This window comes from Eurosta solidaginis, chromosome 1, assembly GCF_040869045.1.
Source record: "Eurosta solidaginis isolate ZX-2024a chromosome 1, ASM4086904v1, whole genome shotgun sequence".
NCBI lineage: Eukaryota > Metazoa > Arthropoda > Insecta > Diptera > Tephritidae > Eurosta > Eurosta solidaginis.
Window position 1 is genome coordinate 281130868 of NC_090319.1, and position 26835 is coordinate 281157702.

At 36.2% G+C, this 26835-nt stretch overlaps 1 protein-coding gene and 1 long non-coding RNA gene across 20 annotated transcripts in view; one reads left to right on the forward strand and one right to left on the reverse strand.

Annotated features, from left to right (window-relative positions):
* LOC137237381 (uncharacterized) overlaps positions 1-26835 on the reverse strand; it is a 617434-nt gene that overhangs the window by 418850 nt on the left and 171749 nt on the right. For 2 of the 18 annotated variants that reach the window (XM_067760936.1, XM_067760945.1), the window contains exon 2: positions 12710-13109. The exons of 14 other annotated variants lie outside the window; for them this stretch is intronic. The gene's annotated coding sequence lies outside the window, so the exon portion shown is untranslated. Of the gene's footprint in view, positions 1-12709; positions 13110-24016; positions 24111-26835 lie in introns of all 18 variants that reach the window. 2 more of the 18 variants (XM_067760937.1, XM_067760938.1) reach the window with 2 other exon arrangements.
* The window catches only part of LOC137237383 (uncharacterized), a 253773-nt gene that overhangs the window by 180737 nt on the left and 46201 nt on the right, over positions 1-26835 (forward strand). The gene's annotated exons all lie outside the window — the stretch shown is intronic.

Below are 26835 nucleotides of genomic sequence, written 5' to 3' on the forward strand. Positions count from 1 at the left end.
TTAATTTTCAAATTGCATCAAATTCCCATTATCATGAATCAACTATCTTTCAACTCTCAACACTTATTTAGTCATATGAAATGCCAGAGAGCTTTGCTCAATTTATTGGCCATATAATGTACTATTAACAACAACAAAATTCCCAACTTACTTAAGTATACACAATCTCGCACACACATATTATTACATGCAATTGTATATATATGGGGTATTCCATCCCATTTTGACCAATTTTGAACCCGATCCCTTTAGAATTGGCTGAAAGTTTTTCTTCTTTTTCTAGCTTACGAAAGACGTTTTACAGAATTTTTTCAAATTTTTTCATCCAACTCAAAAAAAGTTATGAATTTAAAAAAAAACACCGTTTTTGTTTTCAAAATGCATATAACTTTTTCAAAAATTGACCGTTTGGGATCTTTTTTTTTTAATTTGTTTTTAAATGTAATTTTCGGAAAAAATACAAAAAAATATTTAAAGTTTTTTTTTTAAATTTTCAGTTTTTCGAGATTTTTCGAATTTCGCCATTTTTTTTTTTCTCTCATAAAAAAGTTCCCCACTAATCCCGGAGTGGGCCGATTTTTTTTTTTTATTTAATTGAAAAAAAAATTTTTTATCAATTTTATTTATATAACAAAAAAATGTAAGAAAATGATTTTTAAGTATTCTTTTCTTTATATATTATGGTAATCTACGATTAAAATGACTCGCTTTCGCTGTCCAGCAACTGCATTAGGCCGGTATACATATACATTCGTATTCAATACTTATCTACGTTACGTAAAAATCATTTTCTTACATTTTTTTTGTTATATAAATAAAATTGATAAAAAAAAAATTTTTATTTTTGAAAATTTTTTTTTCAATTAAAAAAATCGGCCCACTCCGGGATTAGTGGGGATGATTGCAGAATTGATTGAAGTTTTTTATGAGAAAAAAAATGGCGAAATTCGAAAAATCTCGAAAAACTGAAAATTTAAAAAAAAAACTTTAAAATTTTTTTTTTATTTTTTCCGAAAATTACATTTAAAAACAAATTTAAAAAAAAAAGATCCCAAACGCCCAATTTTTGAAAAACTGATGCATTTTGAAAACAAAAACGGTGTTTTTTTTTAAATTCATAACTTTTTTTGAGTTGGATGAAAAAATTTGAAAAAATTCTGAAAAACGTCTTTCGCAAGCTAGAAAAAGAAGAAAAACTTTCAGCCAATTCTAAAGGGGTCGGGTTCAAGATTGGTCGAAATGGGATGGAATACCCCATATACAAATACGTATATATTTATTTATATCAAACCCCACACGGATTTACAACAACAATTTGTTGCCCTCTAACCAAATAAAATACATAAAACTTGAAAGTACTTCAACATATTCGCCTTTAGAGAACGCTGCATCCAAGCAACGATACAGCGAATCAACTTCAATACTAATACTATGCAATGTTAGAAACAATAAATGTGTAACAAACAAAACAATAACAAAAATATGTCTTAGAGGTACAACGGCGGCGAGTAAGAAAGGTGGTGCTTGCCCCGTCATCTTCACAGTTGATGGGTTTTGTATTAGGATTACCCAAAGTGCAGCATGTAGGCTCTCGTATGCATATGTGGGTGAATGTGTGTATATGTATGTTTTAATTATTCATAAGACAGTGAACACAATTGATAAGGCATCCTGCTAGAGATTGGGGCCGTAATTTGTGAAACAAATATCAATTTAATACTCGGATTATTTAAGTTTTGAGTAGTCTTTGTGTTAGTGGTTGGCGTTGACTTTGTAGTAGGTTAGCTTAAGACTTTAAGTACACTTAAATAAAGTAGAATACTCGCGTACGAAAGCACATCATAGCGCTTTGTTAAATTTTGCCTAAGTTAGAATTTACCAAGCGGCGCCCGAGCGGGGACCATAAGTCTTAAATACAGGTTCAAATTTCAAAGGTTAGTGGTAAATGGAAGTCAAGAGCTTAATCCGTCCCTGTGTTGTATTACTATATCTATCCTTAAGCGCTTAGGTATGAGTAGCAATAATTTTTGTGGAACAACAATTGTTCAAGTGGAATTAATTTGATTGCAAACTGTTGCATCCCACAATTTGTTGTTAGTTGCGTTGGTTATCGGTTTGGGTCGGGTTGCTTGTTGGTTATTTGAGCAACTGCACTCAATTTTTTTGTAATTAAATCACATTAAAATTACTTATACTGCATAGAATCGTAGATACTCAAGAGCTTTCAAATTCATTCATTTCAAGAAGAATTTATGCATTATCACTCATACCATTTTTTCTTAATCTATTTTCCTACTAAATGTCTACCGCATTAAATTGTTTTGCACTTTTGAGAGATAACTTTATTTTAAATGCTTTATTATAAACGCTCAGCTCATCTCATATTTCATAATAAATATTCATACACATACACATTGTTAGTGTAGACGTTAACTTTGTATGCAGAAATAAATTGTGTAGTAAAAAGTTTCGTTTAGACGGCAGATAATACTATATACAGGCACAGCCGGCAGATTTATTCCTGCATGAAATTTGGTTTCCCACATTTAAAAAGCGAGGCCCATTTCTCTTTCCAATCTTTATCCCATTTTTTCTACTTTATCTTCCGTTTTTGTTCCTGTTCTCCGCCGTATTTAATCCTTTTATCTCCCTACCACTCTCACTGCCACTCCCACTTCTTTTACCCTTCCCACTCCCATTCCCACCCCAACCCACTTCCACTCCCTCTCACATTCTCTTTGCCACTCCTACTCATACTCACACTCCCACTCTGTTTTTCTTCTAAATGAAAACATTTTTTTTTTAAATTTTGATGTTGCTTTGACCTGGGCGTGAATCCAGGATTTTGTGTGAATCCAGGATCAGGTGTGGTATTGAATAGCTGCTTTAATTAATGCCGGAGATGCAGCGGTTTCCTAATAGTGGGCGCGGCACAGCCCACACTTTCAAAATTACATACATATTAATAAATAAAGTACATCTATGCAAATATCAATAGTTTGAGCCTAAGCCACTCGGATTTTTAGCAAGATGAAATGTATATTGCCTGTGGCGTGGCCCCGCCAACTTTTCCAAACTTTCTTTCTGAACCATTATTGAACCATAACGAAAGAAACTAAAAAAGGTATCGAAATCGGTCAAACAGTTTTTATGTTTTAACGAGACTAACGCAGAAATGTTTAAGTAGAATGTGGCAAAAAATATTACCGGAGTCGCGCCAATACGATCATTGTGGGTGCTGGAATTAAAGGCAGTATGGCAACAGTGAGATCTTGAATGCGCTTCTATGTGAGAAAATAAGATCAGACCAACTCTCACCTTTCCCGAAAATTGACAAGAAACTTTGCTGTGCATTTCCGCTCGCTGGGAAACCAGAAAAACCACAAATGTTGTAAAGAGGAGGTAGCCTGAGTCAATACAGATGAGTTTATTTAAATTAAATTGCAGTGTAGAAAAACGGGGTTTCTTAGAGAAATGTCATGATTCCTGAGGGACATGGCTAGACAACAACAAAGATAGCTAAAGCCTCTCTAAATAGTTCTCAAAAAGAAATTTTTCGAATCACTGCATTTCCGGGATTTCGTTCTTGAAAACTGCAAAGAAACGTTCGCTCGCTTCATCTGTTCAAGTAGACGTTGAACAGGTTTGCGGTATCTTGCCCGAACAAATTGTCAAATGTTTCGTCGTAATTTAAGAGAGGTATTCGGCTGAGAAGGAATTCCTAGACGCACACGTGGACAAGGGAAAGTAGACTAGACCCCTTTGGGTGCACCCAATTAGCATCATAACAAATATAACTTGCGTGATGTCTTACACCACGCCTATGATCGCTTAGGCATCTAAGCGCCTATCAATGAAATGATTACAATTTTAGGACAATCCAATTGGTTTGAGCAGAACCACCATCAGTGAGTAACAAGGGATTTGAAGGTTTTAAAGTAAATTCATCAAAATGACCCTTTTAGCATAACTTGAGTAGGGGTTTTCTGAGTTAGAGGCACGACAACTAACCAAGAAACCGTTATACGGAGCAGTAATGCTATCAAAGCTGCACTGTAAAATGCGCCCTTTTTCTTCTAGCGTTAAAGGCACTTTCCGAATGTTTTTAAGAGCATTATTGGAGTTACGTTACTATCCGGTAATTAGAACCATTAAGACACTAGCCCAATCAACTCATGAACAATTTCATATAACCACATCGTACCTTCTAGATCAGTGGATCTTAGTCGCCTTTTACAACATGCATGCCAATCGCGTGTATATTCCAAGTGGAGGGGTGACATAAGGTCAATGGCCATAATACCAATTGGCCTTATGAAAACTTCAAATTTCCAAAAAATTTATTGAAGTTACAGCTATATAAAATGGTCACAACCTTAAGATTGCAATGTTTTATTCCAAATTAACGCCTGCAGCACTACTTTTCTTAATTGTGGTTTCGTTACAAACTTAGGTTAAAATCGGAACCGCTAAGGATTACTCTGAAATAAAAACATATTCAAACGCGGAAGCTATTTGCTTTTGTGCTGATCTTTAATTGCTGAATATGGTTATGGGTTTTCCCGAAAGGTCATAACGGCCAACTGATTTTATGGCTATCTGTTGTTGTTTGAACGTCAATTAGCCTTTCGGCCGTTGACCTTATGTCACTTCACCATTCTAAGCGCCATTACCCCTTACGTACCCTTGGAGTGCTTTGTTAGACATTAGCTATGGTAGTGTCTCATATGGTTTTGCATTCATATCTTCAAATGCAGTGCCGTCCAACCTTATTGAAACTGTAAGTTTCCTAGAATTTCTCCCTACGCAACAGCAATATTATTTCAAGGAAGGCTTATAGCAAGACTCCGTATTTAACAGAACGCTTCTGAGCTTCAAAAGTTCAAATTTTCATGACTCTCCATGTTACAAGCCACTTAAAAGCTCAACTAAATTGCACACTACATATGTATGTATGTGACTTTAAACCCTTAAACAAATCATCGTAGATCAATTTCCGCTTCGCATCATTATTACAACATTGATTACTGTTTTCCGGTCAAACAAGTGCAACTAACCAGAGTCAATATGTCAATTTCAGCTTTACTAGTAGTACATAGCTCGGCAATCACAAGCAGCAGACAAATGTATCCGTTTTCAATGGCTTCAACGGAAGTGATGCAGAAAAAAAGCGAGTTTGATTGCAACTTTGAGTATACAAACGCAGCCACTTACGGCATTTAAAGCTCACTGAGGTTGCAAGAGATAAGAAGAGCATGGCAGCATAGCAGAACAAGACACACATATATGATGCATGAAAAACAAAAAGCACCAATACAAACAAAAAAAGAATGAAAAAAAAAAAAAAAAAATTTAATAAAAACCCAAGACCACTGCCGATAACTGAACTGCGAATGCAAATGCATCAAGCAGACGGAGCCAATTAAATGCAAAAAATTAAATTGACTTACATATTTGTTGGCCGATACTTCCGCTGTTGTTGTTGCAGTGAGTTGCTGATGTTCGCTACGCCCGGGCTGCTCTCTTCTTGGATTACTGCCTATGCATGCGGGAGTCGAACTCGCACTCCTACGATAGTTGAAATGGTTATAAACGCATTCAGCTACGTCATGCCTGTTGTAAAATTGGTTAATTCGTTGTAGTTCTATAAATAGAACGAAAACAGCAACAAAACCAAAGTTTCTTTGAAAACCGCCGTACCAAGCATAGCTTTAACACATAATTGCATACATAGTATGCAATGTGTAAAAAGATTAAAATATGCAAAAGGAAGGCAATTGGGAAAAACTTTACAACAACTAAGGCATGACGTAGCTGAATGCGTTTATAACCATTTCAACTATCGTAGGAGTGCGAGTTCGACTCCCACTCCCGGGAGAAAAGGCTTTGAAGAGATTTACAAGGTATAATCGAAACAGCTGTCGCCTTGTCCGTCCTGATGTCACGTTGTTTAAATTTTTCCCAAATTATTAAAAAAAAGTTATTTTAACTTATGACAACTACATATTGGCAAACGTTCGATAAGCCTTTTGACCCCGTCAAATTTCCATCTGGCCAATTGGTCTTATAAATGGACATAAGGTTAACTGATTTTATGATATTTTCAAATTTAAGAAATTTGTGTTTGATCAAAGAAGAGTGGAGCTATGTATGCAAAGATAAGTATGTATGTGTCCAATAGGACGGATTACCCAAATTTTATTGCGGTGATATTAAAAGCCGATTATTACCACCTCCTTGGCTTGTTAGTAGATTGAAAGCAATCTTTCGCTGATCATCGATGAATATAAATTAAAGTTCATTCTACGAATTGTAGGGCTTAGAAGGGACGAATCTTCAATGGAGACAGAGGGTTAAAATTACCCACAATTAGGCATAAAATCCGAAAAGCTCAAGAAAATGTTCCCAATAGAAGCTGTGTCATGGTTTCTGAGGAATAATGACGAAGTAGCGAAATCTGTGAAGCTTTTGTTGTAAAATCAACTTGTATGGGCTTTTAATTTGCTTAAGCTATTTTAGTGCCTGAATCCGGAAGCCGTTGTTTTTTTCAAATTTCTAACAATAAAAATAACTGCGTTGATCTGGGCTACATTGCATGGTGTAAAAAAAGTTATGTGGAATTCTTATGTTATGTGTACAAGAATAAGATCGCAAAGTCAACGCTGGCAAGGTCATGTTGTGAAAATGGAGGAAGACATTCCGGCTCAGAAAATATTCCTGTCGGCATTATCTTTTGAAAGTAAATGAAAGATGGACCTCCACTGTTTTGGGCAGTTCGTTATTGTCTTCAACTGTAATCAGTTAGTATGAAGTTTAAGTGACTGACGAACTTGCTACCCAACAGCAAAAATAGCTATGGTGTTTAAGCACCTATTAAGATTGCTTGTGATTATGAAGTGTTTTGTTATATATATTTGAGTTGAAGTTAAAAAGCCACATTTTTTATAAAGTCACATTTGCTGCCTCAAAGGAAACTCCACACACCTACATAGAAATGCCTACAGACAAAATACCCAAACAAAAAAAAAGCGTGAGTCAACAATTTATTTGTTCCTGAACAGAGCTTTTTGATTAATAGAAACAATTACGAATTGCTGTTCACAACAAGAACAGCAAGTTCGAATCAATTGGCTTTTCTAGTGACGAAAGAAGCCAGAGCAAGAAGATATCCATTCTTTTAGCTAGCCGGATAGTATTAGTCCTCACATACATATGTACTATAAACTTTGAGGATAAATATGTTGAAGCTCATATCAGCCAATACGGATATGAATGAATCAAATTTATTCCACTTGGTTAGTTTCTTTTGGAAAGACATTGTCGTGCAAGATTATACATAATTTATGATAGCTATTAAAACACATAATGGTCGCGGTGGTATATCGACACAAGTAATACTAAGTATGTAATTTATAACTCATTGAGCTTGGTAATACCTTAGTACGTAAATCGCATATTAATCAGCGAGCAGCGTAACGACATTGGTCTCAACTTTCGGGATGAGTTGATGCTGAAGGATGGGTTAACCTAACAAAATTAGATGCTAACTTCTGTGAGTGCTACATGAAAGGGAAATACTACATTCAAATTTACCTGTAGTACTAACACTAAACTCTGCTTCGTTTTTGTAAACCACTGCTCTATCCTTCTTGCCCAAAGGATTAGTTCAGCGGAACAAAAACCTAGGACTTGCAACAGCCAGATGAGGCAGTGGGTAAACTATAAAAAATCCACTCATGTAAGTACGGCTGCAAATATTTCAAATATTTCTCCTACACGTTCTGGGGGAATGAGAAAAGTCGGATATTTAAAACAAAAGCAAGAAAGTCATTCAATTATTAAAGCACGAACAACGCGTGGCATCTCTGCGGCACTGAAAAAAAAAATGGGCGTGAGCACCAAGAGTAGACGTAAAGTTCGATGTGAAAACGTATAGCTTTACGAATCTTCATAGGATACTTATCGGTAGCAACCTGTACCGTCCAATTTTCGTTTAACTATAAGATTTTTTTTTTCAGCCATCTGTTTTGTATCGGCTTGTTAACGACGAGTCATAGGCTCATCCGATTATTAACGATGGGCTACAGATGCGTTATCTATTATATATTCAAAGTTCATCTGATTCATAACAAACAGATAATTTGTCGATAACAAATCGATAGCATGCCGGTAACAAATTGGTTACAATCCGATAACTTTTTGATAACAAATTAATAATTTTTCGATAAAATCGATATTTTTTAATTAATTGGTAACATTCCGATAACATATGAACAATTTTGTGAAAACATATCTACAACTATTCGATGTAAGGTTACGTTGAACTGGGTGGTCTATAAAGACTTCAACTTTCGTACGTGAAGGCTCATATGCAACTTTCGTCTCCTTTTGATTGTTCCCAAGGAGATTGGGACGTCTACCGTAGATGCACCCTCCTTTGCCATTTTATCCGCCTTTTCGTTACCTTCTATTTCTCTTAACCGAGAACTCGGTATGCATGCACGTATCGGCTTGATCGGGGTATCTCTAAGACTTGTTTGCATTCTAGGATACTTTTTGATGAAGTGTAGTGTAATACCATTGCCGTAATGACCGCTTGCTATCAATATATATTGACGCAATTGCAGCTTAACCACTATTCGATAACCTTTCGATAAGAAATCGATAACAAATCCATCCCTCGCCAACATTGCTGTTTATATATATAAATTTTATAAAACTTAGATAGCTCGTCTACACTCCGTCGATATCAAACTAATAATTCCACGAACAACGGGTAACTCATCGATAACTAATCATAAATATCGATAATAAGTTAATTACACGCCGTCCGGTTTCGGTTTGGCTACGGTTTTGATTTTTCATATTTCCCCTCCCTTTTCGCTTACTCATATTTTCCTTTTTCCTCGCTTTCTCTTTTATGTATTGTTACGAATTTAGTGCAATTCCGCTTGTTCCAAATCCTCTACTAACGTTCGAATTACTAAACTGTTGAATAAATAACTCCACTATTAAATAATGCAAAATGGCTTTTATTAAAGTACTTCACAATAACACTTCTACTTCTCAATATATAGCGTGCTTAAATCAAACTGATTCGTCGTGCCTCAGCTGGTGCTGCTTTTATACTCTTTGGTTTCCTCGTTGACATATTTCTAGGCGTTTCTATTTCTATAATTTGCTACTTGTTTACCAGCTATAAAGTTACAAGCAATAACATAACTACAGATGCACGTTATAGCTTCTCATATGCGCGTGTATATGTGAGTGATACTTCCGCCGATGATTTCCTACTATTGGTAGTATCTAGGATATATGCATGTGTTTGTGCTCTCCGCTGCTTGTATGGAGATATGTATAGACATAGTGATTTACTTGTTGATGTGCATACAAGTCACTGCTTAGTATTGACTTAGAGATGATAGTATCCCTTAGCGTTGCAATATTCATCACAGTATAATAGATGTGTTTTCCTGCCTTCGTTGATTTCCATTAAATGATTTTCTATCTGATTTCGGTCACATCAACTCTCCCCTTTACATCGTTTCCACATTATGCCAAAGCATAGTAACTACGCTTAAGTTTACATTTTGTATTCCCCCTGTCTACCGTGAGCTAAGATACTAACACGTCACAAATCAATTAGGAAGTCTAAGATTTCGCCTTTAAAGTCATTCTGTACCTCAACGACGAACAAAAATACCAACTTTGTAATAAAGCAGGGTAGGTATTCCCCACGAGCGAGTGAAACAAATATTTAAATTGGCTTTATCTCCGTAATTATTTGAAGGGCGTATGAAATATTTGGTATCATGATTCCATATACGAGGTTATTTGGTGGAAAAGGTATAGACCGTGGAAGTGGGGCAGGAGTGAGATTGTGAATGAAACAAAAGTTTTTCTCCCAATGAATCTGTAATTTTATTCGGTATATAGATTCCATATATTAAGTAATTTTTGGATGGGAGAAATATAGAGTGGAAGAAGGAGTAAAAGTGTAAATTGGAATTAGAGTGGGAGTGAGAATGATAGTGAGAGTGGAAGTGGGAATGGGCTTGGGAGAAAGAGTGAGGATAAGACTGAGAATAAAGGCAATAAGGAAAGGACAGAAATAAGAAGCAGAATTGGAAAAAAGTAGTAGAGTTGTAGTCTATTCGTTGATATAGAATGATAGAGGGAAGGGAAGTCCACTTTTCAAATACTGGGCAGGACAAAATTTGACGGGTAAGCTAATTTTATACACAGCAGAGATTTGGGATCTTTCCGTTGTAACATAAAAGGCTTATTGACAATTTCACAAAGTATTGGGGTTTATTAATTTTTCGCAACCGGAATCACAGTCAAAAACTTGGACATATTTTGGAACTGAGCTTGAAGGACTCTCTCATTCAATACGTCCAACTGCTGTCTATAATGTACATTCTGTGCATTTTTGCTCGCTACATCTATTGCTTCACTCCTAATAATACGGTGTAAAGCAATACGTCAATGGGAGTGTTACGACTTGATTTCTTGTATGCATGTATTTGAAAGGATATTTTGAAATAAAGCATACAGTAATTTTCGTTACGCTTTATGTTATAATTTGCATTTGAATAACAATCCATTCAATCCAGCACCACACATATGATTTATCTTGCATTTATTTAATTTCTAAATATTAAGAATATTGCGTATTTCAAACTTTACTACAATCCCTTTATTTTGTTATACATTTAAAATTTGGACTTAGGAATTATATCCTTTTTTTTTTATTTTTTTTTTTTACTTTTTGTAAATCATTGGCAATTTTGCGTTGTCACCATTTATTGTGTTTAGGATAATCGTCCGTAGGTCGACATTAAATAACATTACCAATAAGCGTTTGCTTTATAAATAGACCTTTCAAGATTTAGGTTAGTCACTTTACATATAAATCTATTCAACAGCTTGCATTTGCCCTGTTTTGCTGATTTGAATCCTTCTTCTTATTTGAAACAACCTTTTCTTACTTATCCATCAGATTGCACATGGTTTTGTTAACTTATATATTTAAGTCGATACACGCGCTGGCTGAGTTGCATTCATGGTTGGGTGCAGTGCCGCTGAATTGTTTTTTATGAGTTAAGAATTTGTTGGTGGGTTTTTTTTCGGTCTGATAAGAAGCAATGTGCCCAGTTAGCGCAAAAGAGCACCACTTTAATGTTTTCCTTTGAAGCTCTTGTTTCCGAAAAGCCATACTGCCTACTATATCAATGCCTCAGGTCAATCCTTGGAAAAAGCTTGCCGGCAAAAATTGATCTGCCTTAGCGCAGATAGCCATCAGATATGGCATAAAACATCTCGCCTCCACCACGCCGTTTTGCCGGAAAAAATAAAAAAAGTACTCCTGCATCATTACGCATATCTTGGCGCTTGAGATCCTGTGAGTTATAGCTTTATCAAGAACGCTTCACAAAAGTTTAGGAATAAACAAAAAAATAAATAAAAATGTTACGAATATAGCCAGTGCTCAGACTTATTGAATCCGGCAAGCTCCGTTACTAACACATTTTGTTAATAGCCCGACTACCTCGGATATGACTTTTTCTCAACCTTCAAGCCTTGAGCTTTATGGATTTTATTCACCTCTAACGATGGGCATGCCTATCGCTGGAATATTCTTAGACTCTCAATCTGTGCTATTATACATTAACCTCCCTCATTGTACTACAACAATCGGTAGAAGGATACTATTGGTTTATTTAGTTCGTCCAGCCCCTTTCTATCGTTCGATGAGGCGATCCCGCATACTGTGGGAAAGACTGAAACTTAAAGTCAACGAACTGGTTGGACCTTATCAGTGCGGTTTCAGTCCTGGTAAATCTACTATCGACCAAGTAATCGCAATGCGATTCAATCAGTCGGAGAATAACTCTTTCCAACAAATGTTACTTGGACTGAGTAGGCAATTGAAAAGTAAAGTCCTCCCTCAATGAACAAAAATCACACTCTACACCTTCGTACATCAAACCGGTACTGATATATATAACTTGGAATCGGAAGATAAGATAGCTCTCGGAGCGCTCGAGTGAAAAGCTCTCCCGAAAATGTATTGACTTTTTCGTAATGCCGATGGCGAGTATCGAAGGAGGTGAGCTGTATGAGTTTTACGCAAAGATAATCTTTGTATAGCTCCTGCCAAAAACTTTTTTGTCGGACAAAAGAAGAGGAAAAGGGTAGGCCTAATTTCGTTGGATGGAATGCAAAGGGGAGATTAGCTTAATTAGCTCAATATGTAAGTAAGACTTTCAGTGACTTAATGTGCAGGCCATTCTAGTTAAATCCTCAATTATGACGTCCACTGTGTAGGTTCATCATAACTGAAACAATAAGCTATACGAATTTGTGTGAAATATGAAGTTATAATGGGAAAAGAGTAAAATGTTATAGCGTAGGATAATTTTAACTTGAAGTATTTTAGAAAAGTGTTGCCTTCATAAGAATTTACGAAACTTCAACACACTTGAATGAAATGCGATGCAAAGCTTAAAATATTTACCCGCTACTAATATTTTATTCGCGAATTGTTTGGCTATAAATTTAATCTGTTATTGATTTATTCGAAAACTTTTAAATTGCTTTATTCGTCGATATCTTTATAAGTGTTTGTATGTTTTCAAATCAAACAATATCTCTAACCGTCATCGCACGTATTGCATAAGCCTTCTTAGAACTATTATTTACTTACGACTTTTTAATCAGCATAACAAACTTAGACTCACGTTCCAAAACCTATATCAATGATTTGCATGCTATTTTATGCCAGCTGTTTGCTCAAGTTTATGGCATATCGTCATATTAACGCCAAAATTTGCTGAGTTGACATTTGTTGTTGTTTGTTGGTTTTTTATTGTATCTGCTTGTGCGTATAACGGAAATCACTTAAAGTTTTTCAAACAAATATTTCACTTGTCAATGTGTGGGGGTGCATAAGCTCGAAGTTCGATTACGGGATGCCATTTTTTGTTTTTGTTACAAGCAACCACCTCATCTTCTATTTTAATCAGAGCTTTCTTCACCGTTGTAACCTTTCCACGTTTACGCAAAATTTCCACTCACTCTTGTACTCTCCAACTGAAGTTTTTAATCTGAAAAGGATTTATGATACATTACGCTCATCCGCTTACAGCTTTGTAAATTACATTTGCTTTCAACTGGAGACACTTAACATCTATTTTTGTTTTAACTTTATATTTGTTTAGTTGTTTTTGATGGCATTTCTTTTACTTCTGTTATTTTATTTCTGCTTTGTTTTTTTGTTTATTCACGACTTTCTGTTTAATGTCTTCCTCGATTTTATGCTCTGGAGCATTTATGGCACTCTCACCGTTGCCATTTGTTTTATGTCATATTTTTTCATTGCATTTTCTTTATTTCCTTTTCAGTGCCCCTGTTTTCTTAATAGGTGGTTGTATTTATGATTTTTCTTTCGCTATGCAATTCGCAGTAGTTTAGATGTTTCTATTAACAAGGGGAAATGCTCCCAGTATTTCGTCTCCACATATATTCGGTTTCATATTCATATTTCAATTTAAAAACATATGATTCACTGCAAAAACAAGCACGGTGGGAGAGGGATTAAGAATAGGAGAGAGCGGATGAGAGAGAGAGAGGTACAGTTATAGCCTAGCGAGGCTTGATTATTCTTCTTCTCCTTGTAGCATTAGGGAGACTCTCCGATGGCTGTGGGGAGATTTATCAATGTTCAGATATTTATCCTAGTGCTAGGTACTAGACCGACTATCTCGGAAACTGTTTGATATGGCCACCTTGGAACTTCTAGGGCATCCAACTCACTCCTTACGCGAAAAGCTTTATATCCCAAGAGTCTCGCTTGGTAAATAAACATGATACGCGACAGGTATGTGAAAACCTGATACTTCACAGCCACTCTTTTTCCTTGATAAAATGTTGGCGTTAAAGAAATTAATCCCCTATCTCTTTAACGCCAAATTTTTAACATGGATAAGGGGCGGACTTTCACAACTTTTTTTGTTTGTATGGGGACCAAACCTGCCTAATGTATATTGGAACGAATTTAAGACATTCCTCGAAAAATCAACTAAATAAAATGAATAACTTTTGGAAGACTTCGAGAAAACATTGCGATCATTTTGAGGATCATTTCGAAACTATTTAGATGCAATCAGCTGGATTATTTTCGGAATCATGTCGAGCATTTTTCGACATCGATTTCTGGATCACTTTGAAATTAGTTTTGGAATTATTTCAAGATTACTTAAGACCTGTTATATCGAGGTTCACTTCGGGACCAATTTAGTACAATTTCAAGAAAACCTCGAGATTATTTTAAGGACCATTTCGAGATTACTCGTTGCTACTTTATGGCGAGTCACTTCTCGATTATTTTAGGAATAATTTCGAGATTATTTCGGGACCACTTTCGAACAATTTTAAGATCAATGCGAGATTTGTTTTTTTTTCGCAATCATTTGGAAACTATTTTAGGACCAATTTAAAGCAATGTTATTATTATTTTAGTAGAAACCCTGGAAGAAAATAGCTTAAGCTGCAACCGTGTTAACTTCTATATTAACTGTCAACCAGCAATTAAGGCAATAATATCGCATAGCACAGCATGTAAATGCGTGTTAGAGTGTAAGCAGTCTCTGGAGAGAATTGGGAGAGGGAATAGATGGGAATGAAAAATGAACTAGCTAAAAAGGGCGCATCCCTTGAAGCTTGCTCCGTATACGTCTCAATTAGACTGGGAGAGATTAATCGAGACCAAGCGGGAAAGGCGTGGGTTCAAGCGCGGGGCTGTAAAGTGTCGAATATTTTGTGTAGGACTTACAACCTTAGACTAACAAAGTTGCTTCTATCATTGAAAAGAGAGGACTGTAGACTCATGACGGGTATTCTGACTGGACACTGCCTTATTTGAAAGACTGCTGCAGATTGGCAACGAACACAGCTGGGTTGCAAATTTAATAGTTGGTAAGTTATGTGAAGCGGAAGAACCACCAAAATCTTACTTCTTGGCTTGCAAGCAGCTATCAAAAACCAATACGACACGAATGCTAGATTCGTCAACAATGCCTTAAGGATTTTGTGGCTAAACGGTGACAATGACAAGAAAGTGCTATTGCTGGTCACAGACGCCGCCACGTTCATGTTAAAGGCTGGTGAAATGTTGAACTGTTTTTACCCAAATACTAGCAGACCAGGCAGATATTGCTCTGCCCTAGCTTTGGCCTATCTGCATAACTTTTGAGCAGTTTTTACCTCTTAATCTCTGTTCCCCTCTCTCCCTTTTTTCCTTATCTTTTTATTCACTCGGCCCTCTTCCTTTCCCTTTTTCTGCGTCTCGCTCTCCCTCTCCGTCTACCCAAATCTCTCTATCTTCGTTTATCTCCTTCTACCTTCCCTCTTTTCTCTCTCTAGTTATTCTTGTCCTTCTCCATCCCTTTTTCCCAGTTCCAGTCCCACCCCACGTCCTAGTCCCAGTCGGTCCCTGCTCCGTTTCCCCAAAAAAGTATTATAAATACTAATCTAGGTACTACTAGGTCTCCTAATATAGGTAGCCCTTTACCTATATGCCCAAATTCAGGTAAATCGAACCGAGAACAACATTTGTTCCAAAAAATCGGTCCCTGGTCCTCTGCTCGGAACAAAGTATCATAAATACCTATATACCAAATTTCAGGCAAATCGAACCGTGAATAGAGTTTGTTCGAATAGGTCGGTCCGTGTTCTACTTCCCGGAAAGAAAGTTCACAGGTACGGTATCTTATCTTTCAAGTTGGATTGGATCAACATAAAAGTTTGCAAGAATAAATGGTGCAGTTTATAAGATATAGTGTTTCTTAATAGCTAAGGCTAAAACTCTTCAGGATTCTATGCCGATTCTACATGGCCGAAATACACAATGTGACAAATTTAAGCTTTCCGTGCGAATCAAAGCAGCAAAACGTATTTGAATGGGTCCAACTTCTAAAAAAAAAAATATCATGGTTACCTTGTTGTAAGTTTGTTCCAATATAATATTGTTTACGGAGCGAGCAGGGAATTACAGCTTGTATAAGAGAATCGGCCTTCATAACTTCGTTGTTCATTAGCGTAGCAGAAGAATTGACACTACCGATGGCATAGCTAAAAATTTTCAAGCATCCAAGGCAAAAACCTGCGAAACTACAAACAAAAACTGAGAATGATTTACCAAAAAAATGTTGCCAGTGGAAGCAGAAAAGCAAAGTTTTACATTATTAGCACAGTGTAATCAAAGTTATTTCGGTATGTTCATCTGCTTATTCATTTGTGTTTTGACGTAAATGATGAAGCTATTTTTACACGTTCGAAGTTTTAAATGTTGTACCCCTCCAACATAAAATTCCATGACCATACTAACAATAATACTACATAGCACGTACATATGTATGTATTTAGAAGTATTGGCTAAGTAAATGGTTTATTGATTTTGATGCCAATAAAGTGTTGACTGCTCTTGGTATTCGGAGCATAAATAGATATATAGAATATTATGTTTATTATTCTATATTTATTAACTCAAATAAAACTTAGACTAAAACCTAAACTAAAAATAACAATGTCGTATCTTAAAAGGGAAAGTCCCAAATTATATTATGCGTTGAAATTCAAAGTATTACTAGACGTTTGCTGTAGTTGCTAAAACTCAGCTGTTCTATGATGTTGCCACATATTGCGGCAGGGTTCGATTTGGGTAGTCACTACACCACCCCCTTTCCAGAAAATCCGCCGATTTGCTGGCAGCAATACTTGTGGCTTGTGTTATTGCTGCTAATTCATCTCAAACATTATGTCTTGGATATTTATTAACAACCAGATATGGCCCATCGTAAGGTGCTTTCAACGACTTTTTAATTGTATCGTCGCGTAAAAAAACATGGCTACAAAAGCGCAGATCCTTGGGAACAAATACCGCAGGATTACCATTTTGTGACGTTTATATTTTATTGGTCGAACGGTCTCAAAATGTCGTCGTAGTTCTCGTAAAAAATTATGTTGGTTGTTTGAAAATAATTCCTTGGTTTGTGTTTGCAATTGCGTTTGCGTACGCGTGTGCGTTATCGATTCTATGCTTTGGTTTTTAAATCCACCAACACGTCATAGTGTCTTAGGAAATCCGCACCTATTATAGGATGCGCAGCGTCGGCGATTCTGAAACACCACTTAAATGGCCGTCGTTGGCCGAGATCTAATGTGATCTGTCGTTTGCCGAATGTATTAGTTGTAGTATTTTTTGCAACAACCATTTTCATTGCGTTTGGTTGCATACTCTCACCGTGACGTTTGAGTACAACCGAAACCTCGGCGCCCGTGCCGATGAGAAATTTCATTGAAGACGTTCTGTCTCAAATGTAAAGGCGGTCAAATGTAAAGGCGGCTGGAGTTCACATCCTCCTCCAACATAGCCGCTTTGTACGTAGGGCTGACTAGTTTTCCGAAAGCTTTGGTGTGAAAGCGCATGGTAGCCGACACCGTGTTGCGTTCTTGCCGAAAATATGATGATACTAACAGATATCGCGGTTTGTATCCCGTGTGTCCTCACTGCGTGAGCTGGTCGGTCGTGCTTGTTGCCGAGGCGCTCCGATCCGTTGCTGTTTATTCGTTACCTCCCGCTTCTCTAAACGAACTAGGCTATCCACCAACTCTGACATGGCTGCTGTTACATCGTCACTTGGTTTGCCATGGGTAGCGAGGAAATAATGTCGCTGGCATGTGCCAGTACAGCTGAATCGATTTCGAAGACGACTGTAAAATATTTGGTTGTACTATACTTTGTCGTCAGGGTCACCACTTGTAGAATATTATGTTTATTATTCTATATTTATTAACTCAAATAAAACTTAGACTAAAACTAAAACTAAAAAGAACAATGTCGTATCTTAAAAGGGAAAGTCCCAAATTATATTATGCGTTAAATTTCGAAGTATTACTAGACGTTGGCTGTAGTTGCTAAAACTCAGCTCTTCTATGTTGTTGCCACATATTGCGGCAGGGTTCGATTTGGGTAGTCACTACAGATATATTTTGAAAAAAAAAAATTTTTTTTTGCGCTTAATTTATAATGAGTGTTGTGTGAGGCTAGGATTGTATGAATACACCGGCATGTCTGTTTATTTTATTCGGTGAGAAAGGTCATGCTACAGTGTAAAGTAGTAGTGAGATTTAAGAAAAGAATATTCCAGCATATACGATAATTTGTGTTAATGAAGTCGAGAGTTTTATTTTAGAAGTTATAGCAATAACCATTAGTACCTGTTTGAACGAGCTCTGCTGGGTATTCTTCGATTATCCGCAAAATACATTATACATATTCAACTGCGATTTCAGTCAGTAATTGTGTCTCCCAATAGCTGATGTGTTTTGAACAAAGTTCACATCAAGATACTTTATACGTGAAAATGCAAGAAAAAACAACAAGGGGAACGTATAGCACACCGTTATTTTTTAGGGGTAAATTTATTAGTATTTTTTTACATTCTTTAATAATTTCATACACATATTTGGTTTCATTTAGTTATTCAAATTACCAATAGTACATCCAATTTTTATACTCAGTTGAGCAGAGCTCACAGAGTATATTAAGTTTGATTGGATAACGGTTGGTTGTACATATATAAAGGAATCGAGATAGATATAGACTTCATCACAATCAGGATCGAAAAAAAATTTGATTGAGCCATGTCCGTCCGTCCGTCCGTCCGTCCGTTAACACGATAACTTGAGTTAATTTTGAGGCATCTTGATGAAATTTGGTATGTAGGTTCCTGAGCACTCATCTCAGATCGCTATTTAAAATGAACGATATCGGACTATAACCACGCCCACTTTTTCGATATCGAAAATTTCGAAAAACCGAAAAAGTGCGATAATTCATTACAAAAGACAGATAAAGCGACGAAGCTTGGTAGATGAGTTGAACTTATGACGCAGAATAGAAAATTAGTAAAATTTTGGACAATGGGCGTGGCACCGTCCACTTTTAAAAGAAGGTAATTTAAAACTTGTGCAAGCTGTAATTTGGCAGTCGTTGAAGATATCATGATGAAATTTGGCAGGAACGTTACTGCTATTACTATATGTACGCTTATTAAAAATTAGCAAAATCGGAGAAGGACCACGCCCACTTTAAAAAAAAAAATTTTTTTAAAGTAAAATTTTAACAAAAAATTTAATATCTTTACAGTATATAAGTAAATTATGTCACAATTCAACTCCAGTAATGATGTGGTGCAACAAAATACAAAAATAAAAGAAAATTTCAAAATGGGCGTGGCTCCGCCCTTTTTCATTTAATTTGTCTAGGATACTTTTAACGCCATAAGTCGAACAAAAATTAACCAATCCTTTTGAAATTTGACAGGTGCATAGATTTTATGACGTTAACTGTTTTCTGTGAAAATGGGCGGAATCGGTTAATGCCACGCCCAGTTTGTATACACAGTTGTCCGTCTGTCCCTCCGCATGGCCGTTAACACGATAACTTGAGCAAAAATCGACATATCTTTAATGAACTTAGTTCACGTGCTTACTTGAACTCACTCTATCTTGGTATGAAAAATGAACGAAATCCGACTATGACCACGCCCACTTTTTCGATATCGAAAATTACGAAAAATGAAAAAAATGCCATAATTCTATACCAAATACGAAAAAAGGGATGAAACATGGTAAGGTAATTGGATTGTTTTATAGACGCGAAATATAACTTTAGAAAAAACCTTATAAAATGGTTGTGACACCTACCATATTATGTAGAAGAAAATGAAAAAGTTCTGCAAGGCGAAATAAAAAACCCTTAAAATTTTGGCAGGTATTACATATATAAATAAATTAGCGGTATCCAACAGATAATGTTCTGGGTCACCCTGGTCCACATTTGGTCGATATCTGGAAAACGCCTTCACATATACAACTACCACCACTCCCTTTTAAAACTCTCATTAATGCCTTTAATTTGATACCCATATCGTACAAACTCATTCTAGAGTCACCCTGGTCCACCTTTATGGCGATATCTCGAAAAGGCGTCCACCTATAGAACTAAGTCCCACGCCCTTTTAAAATACTCATTAGCACCTTTAATTTGAAACCCATATCGCACAAACAAAGTCTAGAGTCACCCCTGGCCCACCTTTATTGCGATACCTCGAAAAGGCGTCCACCTATAGAACTAAGGCCCACTCCCTTTTAAAAAACTCATTAACACCTTTCTTTTGATACCCATATTGTACAAACAAATTCTAGGGTCACCCCTGCTCCACTTTTATGGCGATATCTCGAAACGGCGTCCACCTATGGAACTAAGGATTACTCCCTTTTAAAATACTCATTAACACCTTTCTTTTGATACCCATGTTGTACAAACAAATTCTAGGGTCACCCCTGGTCCACCTTTATGGCGATATCTCGAAAATGCGACCACCTATACAGCCACCACCACTCCCTTTTAAAACCCTCATTAATACCTTTAATTTGATACCCATATCGTACAAACACATTCTAGAGTCACCCCTGGTCCAACTTTGTGGCGATATTTCGAAACGGTGTCCACCTATAGAACTAAGGCCCACTCCCATTTAAAATAACACCTTTCGTTTAATGCCCATATTGTACAAACATATTCTAGGGTCACCCCTGGTCCACCTTTATGGCGATATCTCGAAACGGCGTCCACCTATGGAACTAAGGATTACTCCCTTTTAAAATACTCATTAACACCTTTCTTTTGATACCCATGTTGTACAAACAAATTCTAGGGTCACCCCTGGTCCACCTTTATGGCGATATCTCGAAAATGCGACCACCTATACAGCCACCACCACTCCCTTTTAAAACCCTCATTAATACCTTTAATTTGATACCCATATCGTACAAACGCATTCTAGAGTCACCCCTGGTCCACCTTTATGGCGATATCTGGAAAAGGCGACCACCTATACAACAACAACCACTCCCTTTTAAACCCTCATTAATACCTTTAATTTGATACCCATATCGTACAAACACATTCTAGAGTCACCCCTGGTCCACTTTTATGGCGATATTTCGAAACGGCATCCACCTATAGAACTAAGGCCCACTCCCTTTTAAAATACTCATTAACACCATTCGTTTGAAGCCCATATTGTACAAACAAATTCTAGGGTCACCCCTGGTCCACCTTTATTGCGATATCTCGAAACGGCGTCCACCTATGGAACTAAGGATTACTCCCTTTTAAAATACTCATTAACACCTTTCATTTGATACCCATATCGTACAAACGCATTCTAGAGTCAACCCTGATCCACCTTCATGGCTATATCCCTAAATGGCGTCCACCTATAGAACTATGGCCCACTCCCTCATAAAATACTCTTTAATGCCTTTCATTTGATACGCATGTCATACAAACACATTCCAGGGTTTCGCTCGGTTCATTTTCCTACATGGTTATTTTCCCTTATGTTGTCACCATAGCTCTCAACTGAGTATGTAATGTTCGGTTACACCCGAACTTAACCTTCCTTACTTGTTTTACATCATTTTTATCTTCTGCATAGTTCATATTCACACAGTAAATTTAATTCTATGCTTGATCAATATCAATCTCAATATCGAAATGGGTATTTAAAAATGCAAGACCAGTGAGTCTGTTCTGGGACATTGTGGACCGTAACCACGTTTTCAACCGGCGAAGTGTTGAAAAACTCCTTTCAGCACAAGCATTGCTAGCTGGAAGCGTGGCCAGAATTTTGATAAGAGCATTTATTGATGGAAACGCATATTCATTGCAATCATTTAAAACTTTTTCAGCTGATAGTGGAATTGATTTTTGTGTTGCTTATCAGACCAGCGTTTTGACCACACTTCATACTTTCCATCTAGATTAATTTTATTTCCTCCAATAAGAGATGCGTATCCTTTACCAAGATCTTGGACAAGCTCTTTAGACAAATTATTTTTTTGCAGTGTATTATCTTTGATGATTCGCGATGGGAGTAGCAAATTAAAATTAAAAACTTGCAATGTATCTTCAGGTAATCTACCTTGTAAATCAAGAATGATATGATCAAGAAAAGGTATATAAATTGCTTTTCGATAATACTCTTCAGCGTCTGATGAAGTGTAATTCGCTCGATGTATTTACATTTTAGCAATTCGTGGGAGGACAATATCAAACTTCAACTCATCCGCTAAAGCGACTAATTTTTTGTAAAGTCCCGAAAAACGACTTTCTGCTTCAAGTATATGGTTTTTTAATGTTCGCAAAGTGTCACTCAATGCTTCAGAAGCTTGATTCAAATCTATTGACGGTATTTTCAAAAGTAAGCTTAGTGGTCGTGTAACAGAAAGTACATTGCTCAAACAAATCATTGAAATCGCGAACTCTGGCTCGCGAATAGATTCCAACATAGAACGGGCCTCAGAACTTGTTGTTGAATCTTGCCAAGTAGAAATTTCTTGAAACGAAGGAACAATTTTTGTGATGTTTTCTTCAAACTGCATTATACCATCATGTTTTTCAGATCAGCGCATTTAACTTAGTCCACTTAATGATTCCTGCAAATGTTTTTTGAAAACTATGGTACGTTTCGGAGACTGATTTGGAAAACTGATAATCTTTTTCATCAACGCAATACAATCCTTTGTTTGAGGAACTTTCGACGTTTTCGCAAGCGAGTTATTAAGACAATGGTTGAAACACGGACAATGATTAGCATTGGTACATATTTTAATAAGTTCCTGCACAGCTCCCTTAACTTCTGATGTCATTACAGAACATCCATCCGTTCCAATTTCAACGCAATCTTCGAAGGGTAGTCCTAAATTATTAAAAATATCGATCACTATGTGTGCCAAGGCTATACCTGTCAATTTTTTTCTCCATTTATAACATCTTCTTCTCGGATCTGTACGATTCGATCCGAGAAGAAGAAAGGAAAGTTACAAAAACTTCTCTTATATTGCCATCATATAAATACCGCAAACAAAGGCTGAGTTGCTCAGTATGACTACAATCAGTTGTTTCATCGAAAATAATTGCAAAAAATCTAGCTTTTTTAACCCTCTCTATCAAAATAGATTGAATTTCATCTTTGCAACATTGAATAAGATCGTTTTGAGTCGTGTTGCTTATATATGTAAGTAGCTCTTGGATGTGTAGAATTTAAAAGTTCTTCAAGCTCACTATGAGCTGCAGTGATTAAAAATTTCAAAATTGCCCTAAAATTACCCTCGTTTGTTGCTGATTCAGAAAAGTTAAGTTTACCGTCATCTCTATGGCCTCTTAATGCTAAATTCTGTCGCCCAAAAAGAATAATAGTTTTTATAATAATCCATAACAATCTTCTATTTTTCTCAACTAGTTCCATGCGATGAGAAGAAAGCAAATTAGTGATTTCCTTTCCTGGTATTTCATAAGTATTTATGAAATATTGACTGAAAAGGGCTGACTTAGAGTGATATTTTTTAATAGCGTGGTTATTTAGTACACCTTCTTTACCGGACAACTTTGCAAACGATGTCACAGGAACTTTGACAAGTGCATTGAGAGGAACATTCGAATCCGAGTCACCAGTATCACTTACAAATAAGAAATAATATTTACAAAAACGTCCTTTTTTTGTTCAGAATAAACAAGCCACTTATATTCAGTTAAAAAATGATGTTTAAAGTATCGCTATTCTATTTTTCATTTTTTACTATGACTCGAAAAAGGGAAAATATAGTCCTTCGGTGGTACCCAAGGATATTTTAGTAAGATGTACTTCGTATAATCATCTAATAAATATTTTTTCCCCACAATATTACCTATGTCGTATTTTTCAACAACAGAATTTTGTGAAAGTTATATAGGCACATACGAACCCGACTCAGTATTCATAGATGTTGAATGTAACGTTTTCTCATTATTATTATCAACCAACAATGTATTAGCGTCGCGATCAGTATGAGTTAAGAGTGGAATAGTACTTCCGTTTTCTACATTAGTATCATCGCATACCTGTTCTTGAAGTTTTGGCAGCTTGTAGAAATATTCTTTGATGCTTTTGATAGCTCGTCACTTCTTTATTATATTTTCCATCAGAGTTTCCGTCCTGTAAATATTTATTTCACGTTATTTAAGAATTCTCTTTGATTCATGTAGAAGCAGTGAGCAATATTTGCATGTTATGAAGTTTATCTACTTGAATTTTTTTTGATGCTGATTGATGTAGCGAATTAGAAATACGTAGACACAAGATTCCTCTTTTGATATTAAAAAAAACAAAAACAAGCTATATGCACTTGTCTTCTTGCCGCGACTTCAGTATATGCATAAACATACTATATCCGAGTGATCTCACAAAAAAACGCTGGTGCAAATATATTGCTCGCTACTGTTATTTATACTCTGTTAAAAAGCAGTCTGAATCATGAAATTTTACTAAATGTTTAACGATTATATGAAAAGAGCAATGTATGCTCGATGGAATCACACTTTAATGGAAAAGTCGTAGTTACCATTTTCGAGTTCCTCCGCCCTCGGTCTTTTATTTTGCTGGTTATCTGTCACTCGAACTTCCAATTGTCCATTAATTAAACAGATATAATAGTTCACGATGCCGAATGGGTCGGTAAATCGAATGAATTAGGTTAAATTTTTTAATATTCTAAGGTTAATACAGTAGAATCGCGAAAAAGTTAACCAAAACACAAGCTTCAACACAAGTTAACACAAGTACACAACTCACAAGTTTAAAAGCCCATGACTAACTACATTTACGCCACGCGACATCGACAATAATTTTTCACATAGGAATTCGGGGAATACCCGCACTTTTTTTATCGCCAAACAAACGGTTAGATTTGAAAAAATTGATGACCTCAGAAAAGTTAACTAATACATAGTTAACTTTTTAGAGCGGGACGTGGACGCTCATACTCGGTCAACTTAGCCGAGCGATTAACAGTGTGCGGACTTTAAAATTTTGTTTAGGGGTAGATTTTTCAGAAAATAGTGGTAGATTTATGAAAAAAGTAGTAACATTGGGTTATATTTGAAATATTTTTAAGTAGTGAATATTACTCACTTCTTTTCCTATATATACATAGGTAGGTGGAAGTGGCAGTTATGTACTAAAAACCTAAAGGAAAAGAGATTAAATGGTGATCAAAGCATCGGTAGGTGGTATCTTGAGTTTTATAAAACTATTCTTCTACAAATACACCTTTCTTCGATCTTGCGTGGTAGAAGTGGTAGAATTTCAAATAAAAAAATAGTGGTAGATCTACCACTTTAGTGGTAGAAGTCCGTACACTGGCGATTAACTTTCTCGCGATTCTACTGTAATTGAATATGTGTACTGCAGTTTCTACAGAGATGACAAATGCCCAGTAGAAAGTGGTGAAAAATGTGTAGAGTGAGAGTAAAGATTCTGAATAAATTTTATTCAACGAAGTAAGGTTTGATTCAGTATGTTATCAACAGCGCAAATACTTCTGAGCATTGCACTGATTTGAATGAGAAATGTCGTTGTTGAGCGCTAATATTATTTGAAAATTGATACTCGATTAAAGCATGCATACAAAAACTGCATTATGAAAAGTAACGATCAAATATCCATCATTATATTTACACAAGTATTGCATATAAATAGTGGGTTTCTGGGACTTCGTAGAAAAAATTTTGTTCCGAATAAATTTTGGAAAAAAAATCAAGTCTGGGGGGGCGGCCGATCGCCCCTTCGCCCTCCCCCTCAAACCCGCTACTGTGCTTTCGTAATAGTTATAGTAGAGTGATAACTAAACCACGATCAGGTGTTTGGGACAAATCTAAAATAACTTAGAATGGCGTCGCGAAAGTGTAAATATGAAGCTAATGCTTTTTGTTATATATGTGGCAAATTTATTAAAGTTCCAGATATAAAATATGAACTAAATATATCTCTCATCCTCTGCGTAGCCTACGCAGCATATTTCGGCTGTCCTGTTTGGAATCAAGACAAGACAAGGGCTCCACATGTTGCTTGTAATTATTGTAAAAGATGTTTGGAAGGTAAGCAAATTTTAGTTAAATAGTAAATTAAATGAAGTAGACATATTTATTTCTCTTTCTATATTTTAGGTTGGTATCGAGGTGAGAAAAGATCTATGAAATTTGCAACCCCAAGAATCTAGCGAGAACCAAAGGACCACGTTAAAAACTGTTACTTTTGCATTGTGAATCCGAGTAAAAGGCGTAGAGGTAAAAATGCAAAACCTATCGAATATCCTGATTTTGAATCTTCTTGTGCTCCAGTCGCACACGATCTGACACGACCACTACCAGAGCCACCGAAAAAATTATCGCAGAGAGGTGGCTCATCGCTTAGTTCTTATAAAAGCAATGCCGATAAGGAGTTTTTACCAACAGCAGAAGAACGAAAACATCATCTCATCGAAACTGAGGATTTTAGTCATTTAATTAGAGATTTGAGTTAAGCAAAAAGTAAAGCAGAGCTTTTAGGCTCTTCTTCGAAGCACCTGATCGTAGTTTAGTTATAACTCTAGCGCCATGAATATTTTTACTATAATTATTACGAAAGCACAGTAGCGGATTTGAGGGCGAGCGCCCCTCCCCCAGACTAGATTTTTTTCCAAAATTTATTCGGAACAAAATTTTTTTCACGAAGTCCCAAAAACCCACTATTTATATGCAGTATTTGTGTAAATATAATGATGGATATTTGAACGTTACTTTTCATAATACAGTTTTTGTATGCATGGTTTAATCGAGTATCAATTTTCAAATAATATTAGCGCTCAACAACAACAATGCTCATGCAAATCAGTACAATGCTC